Source organism: Callorhinus ursinus, unplaced genomic scaffold, assembly GCF_003265705.2.
Source record: "Callorhinus ursinus isolate GAN/ISIS: 27379988/994484 unplaced genomic scaffold, GSC_fseal_2.0 scaffold45, whole genome shotgun sequence".
NCBI lineage: Eukaryota > Metazoa > Chordata > Mammalia > Carnivora > Otariidae > Callorhinus > Callorhinus ursinus.
This window is the reverse complement of record NW_027397107.1, coordinates 10,001,539-10,014,366: the sequence shown is the minus strand read 5'-3', so window position 1 is coordinate 10,014,366 and position 12,828 is coordinate 10,001,539. Positions and strand designations below refer to the sequence as shown.

The following is a 12,828-nucleotide window of genomic DNA, read 5'->3' as shown; positions in this document are numbered from 1 at the left end:
AGGATGGCTATAGGTAATATTTTTTTTTATGTTTTGAATAAGGAGACCTTTGTTTTTGTTTTAAGAATTTATTTATTTATTTGACAGAGAGCACAAACGGGGAGCGGCAGACAAAGGGAGAGGGAGAAGCAGGCTCCCTGCTGAGCGGGGAGCTCGAATTGGGGCTCAGTTCCTGGATCCTGCGATCATGACCTGAGCTGAAGGCAAACACTTAACCAACTGAGCCACCCAGGCGCCTCCTGAGACCTTTGGTTTTTTGGGCAGGATAAAAATTATGTATATAAATTAGAAAAGATGGATGTTTTCTTCTGGAAACACCTAGTTGGTTAGAGCAATATTGTAAAAGACAGAAATAAATGTTGGGTTTTTTTTTCCCCCCCTAAAATACTGTGCCAGCAACCGGGACAAATGATTGTTTTTCCTGTTTACAGTAAGTATCTTGGGTTGTACTGTTTTCTGTTACCTCTTTAATGTTTCTTTTCTTTTCTTTTCTTTTTTGGTTGGAGAGAGAGGGAGGGGCAGAGGGAGAGGGAGAGAGATCCCAAGCAGGCTCCACGCCCAGCACGGAGCCCAGCATGGGGGCTTGATCTCACAACCCTGAGATCCTAACCTGAGCCTAAATCAAGAGTCGGATGCTTAACCAACTGAGCACTCAGGTGCCCCACCTCTTTAACTTTTCCATTATGTCTTCGTCCACTGTACATTTCCTCCCTTCTAGTGAATTCAGTAGGATTCATTTGTCACACTGTGCCCTGACTAGGTGGGGATAACGTAATAACTTATGTCTGTATTTCCTCTAGATTGTAAACTCCTGGAGGGCAGATTTTATCTGCTTTGTTCATCGTTGTATCCCCAGCACCTGGCATTGTGCATGGAACATAGGAGTTAGTTCTATGCAGGCAATATTTGGTTGTTGATGGATGAACTTGTGACAAAACTGTACATATTCTAATATGTGGATATTATTGAACTATTAATAAAATCTACCCCATTGAGAATAAACAGATTTTAGTTTTCCTGGCATCAGTTGTAGTTTGATTTTGGTGAGTTAAATCATCCTTTTTGGGGAAGAGAAGCACCATGTTAAATGGAAGATTGGCCAGTGTTGACCAAGACTGCTGGTAAAATCTGTACAAATCTCGCCTGGTTTTTGTGCCTGGTCAGTGTAGGTCTCTGTCACTTTACATTTTAATCTGTTTGGCAGCTCAACACTGACAGACTATAGGTGGGGTTTGTCTGCCTAATTTTTAAGAAATGTTATATAATAATTTTAAAACATACTCAAAAAACCTTCAAATAGAACAGTAGAATTGACCCTTGTGTACCCATTATGCCAGATTCTGGAGAATTAGCAAGATTTTGGCATTTTCTTCATTCATCGTTTTTTAAACTAAAATTTCACTGAAATATAACCCATATAAGGTAATATTTAACCCTGCTTCACTTGAATATGCTTATTCTAGTTGTCTTGAAAGTACTACAAAACTATCATTTTCTTAATAGGGATTCTTAAATAGTATTTTTACTCCAGTGTATAATACTGTAAACCATGAGACGTCTCTATAAATCACGGCATGGTATGTTTCAAGGATACGGAACCAAAAACTTTAACTCACAACAAACGAATGCTGAGTAGCCTTTTTGCCTTTCAACAGAAATCGTTGCAGAAATAGGACCATAAACCTTCTCTTAAGCACTTTTGTATGAAATTCGGGGTTTCTGTCAAATTAGACATGGGAAATTAAGCAAAGCTGCACAAATGACTGATGTGGGCAGTTTTTTGTGTTCTTCTAGCTAATGGTAAGGCTTTCCCCCCACTCCCCGCCCCCAATACGGTTTCTCTCTCAATACCAGTACAAGAATGTTATGACTTACATGAAATGATTTCTGGTTTCATGTCAGTAGTTTTTTCACTTCCCTGCATAGAACTTAGTGATTTTATTTCCTCTTGACGATCTGCTTTTCTTCTTAAAATGCATTCCCATTTGTTATGATTTTTGTGAAGAAAATGCTTTTTAGGTAATTGAATACCTTCATGAATCTTAGACTTCCTTAATAATTCACTTGGTCACATATATAGAAATCATGTTGATTTCTCTTGTGCTTCCCAATTGAGGTCAACTTAAAAGTTTTCATTTGGGGGCACCTGGGTGGCTCAGTTGGTTAGGTGTCTGCCTTCAGCTCAGGTCATGATCTCGGGGTCCTGGAATCGAGCCCCGTATCAGGCTCCCTGCTCAGTGGAGAATCTGCTTCTCCCTCTCCCTCTGGGGTTCCTCCTGCTTGTGCTCTCTTGTGCTCTCTCTCTCTCTCTCTCTGTCTCTCTCTGTCAAATAAACAAATAAAATCTTAAAAAAAAAAAGTTTTCATTTGAAGCCCCAGGAAATACTGATTTATTGGTCTTCATGGTCTGTATTTGTATATATCATGTCCCAAGCTCACGGATTCTAAATTGCCAGAAGTGCTTGTGACAGTCTAAAAATTACCACTTTAATAGTTAGGCTGCTAGGATATGTGCCTGGAAAGACAGAATTTTCACTCCTGAGTCTAAAAAAAATAATGGACGCAAATATGAAAGGAAATTGAGAGAAAAAATTATATCTATTTTCTCCCTTCAGCTTTCATGTCTATTGAAACCTATAGGGACAAGTTCAGTATAATAGCCCTAATTTTTAGGAGCCTCTTTTGAACTAGGTGTCTTATGTTTACCAGTTCTCACCTCTGCAAGGTGTTTTTATGATTTGCCAGAGGAGGAAATTGACATTCAAGAAGCTTAATTAATTTTAGGTGTACTTCATTCAGCAAGCACTTAATGAGGGCATGCTGTATGTCAGGCACACTATTAGGTGCCAGGGATCCAGGGATGAACAAAAATAAGACACGGTTGCTGCCCTTAAAGTGCTCATGATTTTGTTTCTTGATTAATATGTGATAGCAGCAATCATAATGGTAATAATTGCCATCATTTTTGACTGCCGTGCCAGGCTTAGTACTGTGTGCTCTATATACCGTTCTTTCTTTTTAATCCTCACAACCCTCAGAGGTGGGGTCTGTTACTGCTGGGTTTCATGGAGACGGAGTGTTCAGGGTCACACTGTTGGTGTGTGGCAGAGTTGGGACTTAAACATGGATCTCTAATTCTGGGGCACAAGTCCTTTCTACATGTGTCAAGAACATTTCTAGCAAGGCTTGAGATGAGTAATTATGTGAAAGGGACATTCATTGTGAGCTCTGATTTTGGCAGAACTTTATGTAACTCTGACTTGGCTGGTAGATTTATTTTTATGGTTAACTTTATACTTTATTATCTCTTATTCTAGAAGTTCTCAGTTTTCATGACTCATGAAAGACATTTTTTTGTCTTAGTTTTATTAAGAATTGTGATGTACAGTCCCTCTAGAAATTGGGGAATTACACATAAATTGAACAAAGTACACCTCTGAATAAATGACACTACCTAGCAAATTTTTTTGGTACAATTTGGTGTTTTTCTTTCCAGACTTGAAAATTCATAGAGGTTTTTGTGTGTGTGTGTGTGTGTACATTTACGTATATACACCATTTGTGATCATATTCTATATACTCTTGAGTATAAGATTATAAAACATATTTCATGACTATACCTTTATGTGCCGTCAAGTAACCCACATAGTTATTTTAATGGCTGTATATAGTATCTCATTGTGTGGATTTAGATTTATCTTCAGTTTACTAATTACCCTTGGTTGAATAGTTGTCTTTCTTTTCTTTCTTCTCCCTCACTTCCTCTCTCCCTTAGTCTCTCCTTCCTTGCCTCCTCCCTACTCTTATAAGCATTGCTGTGATGAACAACCATGTATGTACATCTTTGTATCCTTGTTTATCTCTTGCGGAAATGGAATTAGGGCAGAGGCTGTGCATTTCAACAGCTTTTCATAGATATCGTCAAGTTGTCCAGAGAAAGCTTTTATCATTGATCCAGTATGAGTATCTGTTTACCGTTTCTCCCTAACCTTTAGAAAGTTTTAAAAAACCCAGCATTTAAAAGGAAGTTTTAAATGCCATAATAGAATTACTAGTAGAATTACTGGATTACTGGCAACCAGTTATAAATCGAAGAACTCTGTATTTCTAACATAATAGGAAGAAACTCGTGAAGCATAGTCACTACTCTCAAGCACTGAGAGTTAGTCTGAGATCGGTTCTCAAGATTAAAAGACATCTGAAGGGAACTTTCCAATAAAAAGACAGTCACTGATTTCATGTTCTTTAGGCTACTCTTTGTCAGTCCAAATTAACTCCTGTAAGGAAGAGTTTGCTATAAGATTTAGAGAGGTAATAGGGAGTAAGGTCCCTCTCTATACAGAGTGCTCTGTGAGAGATTATCTGTGTCCATTCTGTTGCATATCCAAATGCATATTAGAAGCTTTTAATATGAATGGCTGGCTCAGTCGATAGAGCATGTGACTCTTGATCTTGGGGTTGTGAGTTTGAGCCCCATGTTGGGTATAGAGGTTACTTAAAAAATATAAAATCTTGGGGCACCTGGATGGCTCAGCTAAGCGTCTGACTCTTGGTTTCGGCTCAGGTCATGATCTCGGGGTCCTGAGATCGAGCCCCACCTCTGCCTCCATACTCAGCAGGGAGTCAGCTTGAGATTCTCTCCCTCTGCCTCTCTCCCTGCTCACTCTCTCTCTTTTGCTCTTGCTCGCTCGCTCAAACAAATCTTAAAAAAACAAAATCCTTAAAAAAATAAAATTGATGTTTCATCTAATTTAGTTATAAAGATGCATAATCCACATGTGTTCCCCAAATCACAGTCAAGTGTTGACATTCTGCTTTAAATAACCAAGAAAATAAGCAAATTAAACAATGGACTGTGCTCTTGACTTATTAATATAGCCAAACATTTTTCTTTGAGACAAAGATGAGTTAATTGGTCCCAGCTCTCATAGTAGTGATTTTCAAGCAGATAACACTTGCCAGGATTTTCTGTGCAATGGGTAGGAAGAATCTGTTGCCTGACAAGTTATAAGTCAGATAGGTGCATAAGCTGATCTCCCAGCACTGGTAATGCTTCTCTTGGGCATTCTTAGGTGTATTACCTCACTGATCTTTAGCCTATTTCTGGTGCAGAGAAGGAGCTAGTTAATTTAGTAGATAAATCATATCACTAGAAGAGGGTTACACAGTAATATTGTCCTGGAACATGGAGATGGTTATTTAGTTGTGGGAGGACTTCTGTGGTCATCTTGGAATGACCCAGTTTGGACAAAGCGTACCCGGTTATTGAACTGTTCAGATTTCATTGATCTATCTGGGTGTTACTTTGGCCATCTCTCTGCCAACCTGAATTCCCAAAGGACCTCTGTTTTAGAACTCTTTGGGGGTTAGGTGAGCTTTTTTGTTTCCCCTGTTACCTCCACATTACTTGAACATTCACAAGTGTGCCATCTTTCTTTCTCACTGTTTCTTCCCTCTGGTCTCTTGAAATATTATCTGTTTACCAAAGAAGCTAGTCATTTTTATCCCAGCATTCACTTGATAAACTGCTCTTTTGGAGATACAGCAGAGGGGGTGAAACATTGAGCAGGTCAGGCAAGAAATAGGATCTCAGCACCACACATTTCAGAGGATTCTCCCTTTGAGTCTCATTATTTTTACTGTCTTATAGATCTGCTGGGCACAAACATAATGCACTTGGTAAATCACTGTTAGGAGTGAAATGTTTGACTGCCGTTGTTCTGGACACCTGACAAGACTAATGGAGAACAAAATGATAAGAGAATAAGTAATATGAGAGTAATAAGAGAGTCCTAAGAAAGTAAGGATGTCAGATTAAAATTTGGGAGATTGAAACTCACAGACTATTATAAAAATAAGGGTAAATTCTGATGCACAGCATTCAGTAGTAAGAAGAACTTGACTGTTAGTGGACAAACATTGGGCTAGGATTCCAAAGTTTGCATTCTAGACTTAGTTTGCTGCTAACAACCTTGGACAAATCACTTAGACACACCCCCACCTCCCATTTTTGCCGTGAAAAGTGGAAGTATCCATTTTTGTTTGTTTTGTGAAGTTTTTTTCCCTAAAGGTGTTCTTAAGCTGTGGGGTTCCTTAGAATTACTACAGGGAGGAGCCAAATGGACTTGGAGAGGGCATGGGGAGGAGACCCAGCTGTCCGCCCAGAGTAGCTCCACTCTCTTATGTTACTTTTGTGGGTTTCCTGTAATGTTTCCTTTGAAGAAAGTTCTGTGGCCAAAAATCAATTTGGAAACATCTAGACCAAAAACATCTTGAAAATGGCTTTTGATGCTAAGATTTGGTGTCCGTGAATACCCACCCATTGTCTTTGTTCCTGGTGTAATTCTCTCAGGGGTAGGGAAATAATTGGCTCAATTGCTGAGTTATACAGTTGCTGTAGTACAATTGGTAATTGTGGTGTTTGACTGCTTGGCTGTGCCCTGATGTCAACTGCTCATGAAATATTTCTCAACTAAACAGTAATTAAAGTCCTTTTTCCTGTTCCTGACTTGGGGAATCCTCATAAGAAGGTAAAGAAAACCATATTCCTTGCTTATCAAACATACTCATACTATCTGCCTCTTTAAAGAATACCTAACCTGTAGCATTTTATGTAAGATGTCTCATTTCACCCTAGGATGGTCTTATGAAGGAGCTGGAATTAACTGTACTGTAGATGAGGAAATTGAGGCTCACTGGGATTCTGTAGCTTGGCTGATGTCCCACAACTAGGTAGAGAGAGCTGGGGTTTGAAACTAGGATTGTATTTCTAAAAGGTGTGCCTTCTTTATTATGTTGGCTTGCCTCTCCTGAGTTTATCCAGGAGATTTGTAGCTTGAAGAAATTATTAACAGCATCGTTACTACTCATGTTTCTCATTAATTAAATCTGGTCATGTAAGTAAATGGGCGACTTTCATTGTTCTTAACTGCTTGGATTATGCCAAAGACTCTTAACAGCTTTCTTAGGGTGATGTAGTAGGGCCTATGTGGCCATGGTTTTCTTTTACCTTTCTCTTTGAACTGTATCTAGAATGTTATATCGTAGGACATGGTAACGTACCAATGGGTCTTCTCTACCACTTTGTAAGGTCTGTTTTGTGTTTCTTTAAAGCGTTACCATAGGGTTTTGTAATGTAATGTATGGGATAAGTCTAGGGCTTCTGAATGTGTAGGTCAGCTGTACCAATTCAAACTTTGTCTTTTTTTTTTAAAGATTTTATTTACTTATTTGAGAGAGAGAATGAGAGCACGAGAGGGAAGAAGGTCAGAGGGAGAAGCAGACTGCCTGCTGAGCAGGGAGCCCAATGCAGGACTCGTTCCTGGGACTCCAGGATCATGACCTGAGCCGAAGAACCAACTGAGCCACCCAGGCACCCCAAACTTTGTCTTGTCTTGGTGTTTTGTTTTCTCTACTGATAGTCTTTTGAAAGATATGTGCCTTTGATTCAGAGTTTTGAACTGGGTGGTTAAAAAGACCCAGATTCTAGTCTGGTTTGGCTACTACTAGCTAACTTTAACTTTGGTTGTGAACTTTGTATCCACACAGAAAGTGGGTTTGACGAGAACTCTGTGATTCTCATTCTGATTTTACAGAGGACCAGGTAAGTTATTGGAATTCTAATCTCGGGTGGATGCTGAAATTAGAGAAAAAATTTGGTGGAGTTGGGATAGGATGAAGGAAACTTTAGGTTTATTGAGTGTTTACTCTCTGCTAGATGCTGCTTATTCACTTTATTTACTGTTTATTGACTTTGTTCATTTTATCTCTGTGTTTCAGTTAAGAAAAGTTGAGATTCAAAGAAGCCAGGACACTTGTATTAAGCTACATAGCAGGCATGAGCAGGATCCAGAATGTTAGCCAAAATCATTCTCACTCCAAAGCCACGGTCCTTTTTGTTGTTAATTACAAGCAGAGTAACCTTTAGAACCAAAGGAAGGCTGGTCTGGATGTCTCTTGGGGGAAGGGCTCTGTGTTGCACATGATAGTGTTTGTAAAATAATCTTAAGGTCCAAAGGAGAGTGTCTGGGTAAAGTCTCTTCCTGGATCTTCCATTAAGACTGTGCCCTCTATACTGTAATAGTGGAGGAGTTCCCTTTGTTTTCCATTGCTCTGCTTTCCATCTGACATGAATGTCCATTGCTCTGCTTTCCATCTGACATGAATGAATCTGACCGAAATTCCCAGAGCACTGCATGGTTTCATGATTGTGGGTTCACCTTGCTCTCTTTTAACTAGTTTTTGTGAACTTGAACTTAACCTTTTTTGAGCTATAGTTGTCTTGTGTGTAAAATGGAAAAACAGTACCTGCTTTGTATGGCAGGTTGCTAGATTTCATCTGTAGTTGTAGCTGTGACTAGGAGGAATTTTTTTGAAGTGTGGATCATGGTGTAGGACTTTGGAAGAAGGTAAAAGAAGACCTACACAGCAGGTACTGACCTTCCCAGTATATGTTCCTATTAAGAAATAAGTTAGCTGTGAGATTTGTTTGTTCCGGTTTTAGGATACATGGATGTTTAGTGCTCTAATGAATTGTTTGCAGCTGTGTTTTTTTGCTAATTTTTGGAAATGCAACTGAATTTCATAATCAACATCTTATGTAAGCAGAGCATAGACACTTTGAGGGAAAAGTATATAAGCATGAAGCTAACTTGATTTTTGTTTCTAGGGGCAGATTATCCTGGGATTCTGTTCAGCTGACATTTGAAACAGCATGTTAGAAGCTAGGCCTTGAAAATACTGAGGGAGAATAATGCACAGTCCCAGTTCACTAAAAGCTCATCTCTGGAGGATAAGCATCTTGCTTGCAAAACAAAAAGAAGAGATATTATGCCAGTTATAAGTACATGTAGTATGAGCTCATTGAAAAAAAATGTTTGAGCAGAATGAATGGAATCAGCCACTAGGAATGCAAAGGTAACTTTGGGGTAGATTGAGAGAGATGGAATTTTGTGCTGCGACAGTGATGTATGCAAAGTTGTAAAGAACACAGATGAGGGATGTGACATTTGAACTGGACCTCAAACCGCAAGTATTTCTCTTTCTGGGATTTTACGTTCTAAGTGCAGTTATTTGACCTCTTGAGTAGTGATGCTTTCCTTTCTTTTTTTATGGCCCATCACTGTGGTTATTAGAATAAGCATCATGCCCATTATTTTCTTGGGTTAGTCACTCATCGCCAGCTGTCCTGTTGGAGCCAAGTCCTGTCATACTGTCTTTTGTGAACGTCCCTTTACTGTTGTCTTGAGGCCTGCTCATGCCTTTGCTTCTTACCTTCTCATGGGTCATGGCACTGGCTTCCAAGTAGGCCTTCTGCCTCAGATTCCTTTTACCTTTATTCTTCCTGCACACTGTTCAGATTGGCCTTCCCAAAATGCCTTGGAAATTAAAACCGAACCTCTTTCAGGGGCTTTGTGATGTTTCCAGAGTCAAGTTCAGACTACTGAGCTTGGCAGTCAGACTTCTTCCACCTCGACCTGATCCTTTCCAGCCTTTTTACTTCCCAGGTCATTACTCTGTTGGTGGTGTTCTTGGTCAAGATGTTTTCCTTTCCCTGGGCTGGGCTAAGGTGGTTGGCAGCTGGGACATTGCTCCCTGTCTGTGACTTTCCAGATTTTCTCACTGTGCCCTGAACGTGCGTGTCCTCATGCTGTGCCCTCTGCCTGGAATGCTTTGACCTCTGCTTGCCTTTTTCAGACCCCAACTCAAATGCATTTCCTCCCTGAGTCCTTCTCTAGCTGCTGCAAATTGGGATCATCTCCCTTTCTTAGAAAGATTATGGCATTTATTTTCTGTCCTGTTTCACTGGGCAGTTGATTATAACTGCTTATTGTGGTTGGTTTTTTTTTGTGCGTGTGTGTGTATATGTATAACCCCTGTCCCTCTTGGCATAGTAACCATGTCTTATACTCTGTACAACCCTACATACATAGGTAATTGATAGCTATTCATTGATCTATAACATTGGTTTTCCAAAGCGTGGTCTGTGGACGACCCTTGAGGATTCCTGAGACCCTTGCAGTGGGGTGTGAGGCCAACACTATTTGCATAATAGTATTGAAATGGTATTTACTTTTTTTATACTGTGCAGACATTTGCAGTGAAGCAGCCTGGATAAAACTGCTGATGCTTAGCATGAATCAGGGCAGTGACCCCAAACTGGACTCGGGTAGCGTGGTATTCAAGCAGTCATGTACCCTGAGTGAAAAATGGTGTCAATTAATGTTCTCGGTGAAGCAGTAAAACTATTAATTTTATTAAATCTCAGTCTTTAAGTACTCATTTTTTGAGGGTCTCTTTGACTTGGGAGGTGAACTTGACTGCCTTTATTTATTTATTTATTTATTTCAGGGGGAGCATCATTTTTACTTGAAGGAAGGGTTGACAAACTGTGGTTATTCAGAACCTGGGTGTTTGGCAGACATTTTCTTGACGGTGAATAAAGCAAGTTTGTTACTTCAAGGAAAACAATGGGCAGTATTTGTTGCCAGTGATAAAACTTGAGCTTTGAAGTGAAAAATTCGAAATTTGGAAAACTTGTATTTGCTGCCTTGAGCTTGATGGCTTCCTAGTATTTAAAAACTTTCTTGTGAATTTGGTAATGATAAAATGTTCCTTTTTAAAAAAGGTTTTATTTTATTTTTTATTTTTATTTTTTTATTGTTATGTTAATCACCATATATTACATCATTAGTTTTTGATGAAGTGTTCCATGATTCATTGTTTGTGCATAACACCCAGTGCTCCATGCAGAACGTGCCCTCTTTAATACCTATCACCAGGCTAACCCATCCCCCCACCCTCCTCCCCTCTAGAACCCTCAGTTTGTTTTTCAGAGTCCATCGTCTCTCATGGTTCATCTCCCCCTCTGACTTACTCCCCCTCATTCTTCCCCTCCTGCTATTTTCTTCTTTTTCTTTTTTCTTAACATATGTTGCATTATTTGTCGCAGAAGTACAGATCTGCGACTCAACAATCTTGCACAATTCACAGCGCTCACCATAGCACATACCCTCCCCAGTGTCTATCACCCAGCCACCCCATCCCTCCACCCCACCCCCACTCCAGCAACCCTCAGTTTGTTTCCTGAGATTAAGAATTCCTCATATCAGTAAGGTCATATGATACATGTCTTTCTCTGATTTATTTCACTCAGCATAACACCCTCCAGTTCCATCCACGTCATTGCAAATGGCAAGATCTCATTCCTTTTGATGGCTACATAATATTCCATTGTGTATATATACCACATCTTCTTTATCCATTCATCTGTCGATGGACATCTTGGCTCTTTCCACAGTTTGGCTGTTGTGGACATTGCTGCTATAAACATTGGGGTGCACGTACCCCTTCGGATCCCTACATTTGTATCTTTGTGGTAAATACCCAGTAGTGCAATTGCTGGATCGTATGGTAGCTCTATTTTCAACTGTTTGAGGAACCTCCGTACTGTTTTCCAGAGTGGTTGCACCAGCTTGCATTCCCACCAACAGCGTAGGAGGGTTCCCTTTTCTCCGCATCCCCGCCAACATCTGTCGTTTCCTGACTTGTTCATTTTAGCCATTCTGACTGGTGTGAGGTGGTATCTCATTGAGGTTTTGATTTGGATTTCCGTGATGCTGAGCGATGTTGAGCACTTTTTCATGTGTCTGTTGGCCATTTGGATGTCTTCTTTGGAAAAATATCTGTTCATGTAAAAGGTTTTATTTTTGAGTAATCTCTCCACCCACCGTGGGTCCCGAATTTATAACCCGGAGATCAAGAATTGTACGCTCCACCCACTGAGACAGCCAGACGCCCCACAGATGTACTTTCTAATATTGTGTAAGGAAAGTGCGAACATTTGGAAGAACTGGATGAGTCAAAGAACCAGTAATTTTCAAGTGATCAATATATGATGTTACAAAATCATGCGTGGGTACTTCTACCACTTCTATTCAAAGTGGAAGATAGAGCCATGACTTTTAATGTCACAGAGTACAAAAAAGTCACTGATATGGTTTCAGATTTTATATCACAACTAACCTCTTAAGAAACTATCACTTGTCAAGTTTTAGTATAGTATCAGAGAATATTAGCAATTATTTGAATAGGCTATTAAAATATTACTCCCTTTTCCAGCTATGTATCAGAGGCTGAATTTTTTTCACACACTTCAACGAAAACATTGTATGTAATAGTTTGAATGCAGAAGCAGATGTGAGACTCCCCAACTATTTTATGAAGCCAGACATTAAAGAGATTTGTGAAAATGTGAAACAGTGCCACTTTCTCATCCAACTCTTGTTCAGAAAATAGTTATTTTTTTTATAAAAATGTTATTTTAATATGTAATGAGTTCATTGATTTTTAAAATGAATTGATAAATATTTTGTAAGTTTTTTGGTTTTAATTTCTGATACAATAACTATCAGTAAATATAATCCACGTAAATAAAAGGTCTTTGGGATCCTCAGGTTGTAAAGAGGAGTCTCAGAAAACCAAGAAGTTTGAAACCATGATTATAGGTTACAGTGGACTGAAATAAAGTGAGGAAATACATTAGTTTCTGGATTATTTGAAAATCTTTATAGGAGCAACACAGCAGAAAAGAGAAATAATTTGTTTCTAGTTGTCTCATACTGAGTTATTGGGCACTTCATATGTGTCTGGTCTTGTGCCAAACAGAGTACCTATATTATTTTCTCTAACCTTTATTTTGCAAATGTGAATGTTAAAATTAGCACTGTATCTATATTACGAATCAGTAGTTGGAAGAAATTCTGAAGATTGCTCTTGCAGGCCTCAAGCAGTGGCTGTGGGTCGGGCTCGTGTTTGCTTTGAACCCAG

At 39.3% G+C, this 12,828-nt stretch overlaps 1 protein-coding gene across 13 annotated transcripts in view; it reads left to right on the top strand.

The window, feature by feature from the left end:
• Nucleotides 1-12,828, top strand: part of AKAP13 (A-kinase anchoring protein 13) — a 317,159-nt gene that overhangs the window by 14,410 nt on the left and 289,921 nt on the right. The window lies entirely within an intron of this gene.